At 39.6% G+C, this 3956-nt stretch overlaps 1 pseudogene; it reads right to left on the bottom strand.

Annotated features, from left to right (window-relative positions):
• Positions 1-3195: 3195 nt before the first annotated feature.
• On the bottom strand, positions 3196-3316 carry LOC129881236 (5S ribosomal RNA; annotated as a pseudogene).
• Positions 3317-3956: the final 640 nt, after the last annotated feature.

Here is a 3956-nt window from a genome sequence, read left to right as displayed (position 1 = left end):
ATAGATGTAGCACACGAAGGTCGTTAAGGCCATCACTGAACACAGGCCCAAAACATATACAAAACCTACAAAACAAGTCTACAGACCTTTACATAATGATAACATAATCATATGACGGGACAGGGCCCCCATCTTACCCTTAACCAATATGTACAAATGTACAACAAAAAAAGTTAGTACCAAAATAGGGCTCCGGATAAAGGAGCACTACCAACCAACAGTATGGATGTCCTAGGCGAGCGGATCAGCAAACCGGGCGTCTGTACCTGCAGGCATGTAACGTAGCCCTCCCAAAGAAGGGGCCAGTACGATATATGTACTTAGTATATAAAGAATGCACTGTAATAAATAAATCCATTACCAGAACAAAAGGTGAAAAAATAAGTAAAATATCCAGAATATCGAAATATTTTTCATAACCACAGATAATGTATGAGGAAAAACATATGTCATATCCAGTCCCATTATGGGACTCAGTGAACAAATATAAAATATGGTCGTCGCCCCGTCACTGGCGCCACAGCACATCATAACTTCAGATTAGGGAATATCTCTGTAACAGATCATATCATATCAGATCATATCATATCATAAGTGTACATGGCACATCATAACTCCACAAATCAAACCCATGTACAGGTCGTACCTGCCCTCTCACATCGGGGCAAGGCGAACAATGTATAAAAGTATGCACGATAACAAAACCTGGCCCTGGCTCGGTAAAACAATCATTGAGGCATCCACGAGTGGAGTAGTGAGAAACCAAATGCAATTTAAATCATATTTGAGACTCGATGGAATAATCAAAATAAACTATCACTCAAAATCCAGACAAGGGTCATATCAAGTACCCTTTGAAAGTTACTATGGGTTATAACAAAATAGAACTTTTGGGAATCATATACTTATATCAAGGCATAACAAAATATCTTTTGGAAGTCGAGAAGTTGGCCATTCTAGCGGCTTTACGAATAGGAACTTCTTTAAAATCATACGAAAGTTATATACTTGTTTCTTAAAATCCATGCCGAAAAGGAATATTAGATTTATATACTTATGTCAAAGAAATGCTAAAAGAAAGTATAAGCCTTACATACGTATGCCAAAACATGCCAAAAGAAAGAAACGTTAGCTTTACATACCTGTTATGGGTTACTTTTTATCCCGTTTGTCTCGTCGTCCTTTAAACCTAAGTAACATAAAAGCAATATGAGTATTAACAACCCTTGGCTTTCCAGCATCTTAGGCTACACACGAGTATTTGTAGAACTCATCCCCCCATACTCGTCTTCTTGACTAGTTCCCTAACTAGTTAAAGCATTAATGAAAATCGGGCAGCATTTCCCCTATAATGTGCCCTATCCGAATTTCCAATTATACTCCTAATAGCTACAGCCAACCAACAACAATAAACTGCAGCATATATATACAATTCACATCAATCTTATACCACAAAAACTCTAAATGACTCGCTCGAAACCACGATACCAAAATAAGGTTTCTAGTTTCCATTTTGCAAAACCTTTAACCGTACGAAGCGGGGCTGTTGTGTGGATACAACCAGAAGATCCCCCACCTATTTTAGGATACCTTTAGTCCCTGAAACACACACCAAACACCTGCAACCACACACCGCAAGCACAACACCTTGCTTCGACTATAATTTAACTATAGCGACTCCAATTTGGTTTGTTTCGAACGTCGAGCATATTTATAAAATTTTCATATTTCCAGCCACTTACACAATGTATAATACACTTCATAACAACACCATAAACTCCAAATTAAAAGGAAAACCCTTACCTTAACCTAAACTCGTCAAACTCGCCAAACTATCAAAACGTGAATTCCGGACAGTCTACTGTCTTGTATTGTCGCTTAGTTTCGAAGGGGTAATTTAGGGAAAATAGATTTGTGGTCTCAAGGAAAGTAATAGACATGTGTCTTAAGGTCGCATAAAATTTCGAATCACCCCTACATCAATTTTGTATAAAAATATATGCCCGAAATACTAACAACAGCCCATTTAGGATTTCCAAAATGAAATCTGAACAACACCTCCCCCATACTTCATCCCCCTTTTTCGAGCAGATAAAAGCAAAACTGGATTTTTGAGGCTAAATGAAAGTTACATCCCTATGAAATATATTTCCAAAACATCTTGAATCACTCGAAACAAAGTTTTACACAAGGAGTTATACTAGTATTACTAACATTAGTCCTATTCAAAAATGGGTTTATTGACAAAAACAAGAAGTTCCTCGAAACCCCAACTATAAATTTTATGTTGTTAAACCCCTCTATATCAACGTAGGATACCTTAAATAATTCATTCACGGATCGAAAATGGAGGCCTTACCTTATTCTTCTGGCGGCCGTGACTCTCTCTTCTCTCCCTCAAGTTTTCTCCAATTTTCCTTAAGTGTAGATGCTGAAAAATGAATTCCTTAGTCATAATTTCAGCATATATATCCAACTTTTGGAGGTGACACATGGCATCCACTAGGGGTGACACGTGGCAGCCCCCTAGGTGCCACCTCATCCATGCATCCAACCCAAATTCTCCATGTGGCAGCATGGGACTCACCTAGGTGTGTCACCTGCTTGCTTTTCACCTACTTGCTTCGCTTTCGTAAGTTTGAAAACTAGTTTTTTTTGCTCCCTTTCGTAGGTTCATCATCTCGCCTTATTTTAAGAGCCTATGTAATCCTTGATATTTAAGTTTGACGTGTACTCAAGTAGCTTAGTTATGTAGGACATCCAAGTCGCTAGCTTACGCAAGTAAATCGAGTCCTACGACTCATTACTCGACCTCCAACTCCTTCCGGATTCTTATAAATCTATTTCCAATCTTCCCTCTTATGGGGTATCTCATTCTCCTTTCCTTAGAGTTACTTGATAACGTTATAGATTATCCGACTCATATAACGACTTCCAAGTAACTTAAGAGCCTTCCCAAAAACTTAAGAAGCTTAAGAAGCGTTCCAAGGTACCAAGGTACGGGGTGTAACATCCTTCCCCCCTTTAGAACATTCATCCTCGAATGTTAACCAAAAACATCCTCCGAACCTTATACCGACTATATGGAGGGGTCCTCTATCCCGTTGCCATAATATATACTTTCGTCGAGCAATCAATATCAGAGTTATAAAGGTTAGGATTACTTGTAGACGTAGGAAATAGGTACGGACACTTGTGTTCCATTTCCTCTTTTGCTTCCCGTGGGGTTACCCATCCTAGTATACTCTCGTCCAAGCACGCTTAACTTCGGAGTTCTGATGGGATCCGGTGCGTTAGTGCGGGTATGATCGCATCCATCCCTTATGGGGTCTCATTTGAAGTTTAAGCATTCCCATTTACATATGATAGCGTAAGTTGATTTTCTCCTATACTTGTACTTCTCCTCTTGGCCACTTCCCCCCTTTAGGGTGTATCCATGTCATTCTCTGTTTATCTTCACCTATTCACACGTGAATGATTCTATTCCAGTATATTTAACATGCTGCACCATGTCTACACCTTCTGTTAGATCATCCATATATTAGGTTGCCCCTATAAGAAACCCTAGCATAACCATAGGGTGCTTAGTATTTTCGATAGATAGTACATAATCTAGTCCAAGTACTAGCACTCGAGTCATGCAACTTAATGTAGGAGTCTAGTCAAAACTATATTTCCTTCGTCCCAATTTTATCAATCATCAACGGAAGAATATACTATAATGTAAAGCCTGAATCTATTAGTACATATACAATTTGGAAAAAGGTCAACAATGTACCTGTGATCACATTTGGCGATGCCTCCTGATCCTGCCGGGCGGCCAAAGCATAAGTGCGGTTAGAAGGACCGCTTAAACTAGAGACTCCGCCACGCCCTCTACCGCGGCCTGCTGGTATAGGCACACCCTGCCTCGTAGGGTGCATAGATACCGAAAAAAACGATGACCCAGTCGCTGA

Source organism: Solanum dulcamara, chromosome 2 (assembly GCF_947179165.1).
Source record: "Solanum dulcamara chromosome 2, daSolDulc1.2, whole genome shotgun sequence".
Taxonomy (NCBI): Eukaryota; Viridiplantae; Streptophyta; class Magnoliopsida; order Solanales; family Solanaceae; genus Solanum; species Solanum dulcamara.
Note: the sequence above shows the minus strand (reverse complement) of the source record. Positions and strands in the feature narration are given on the sequence as shown.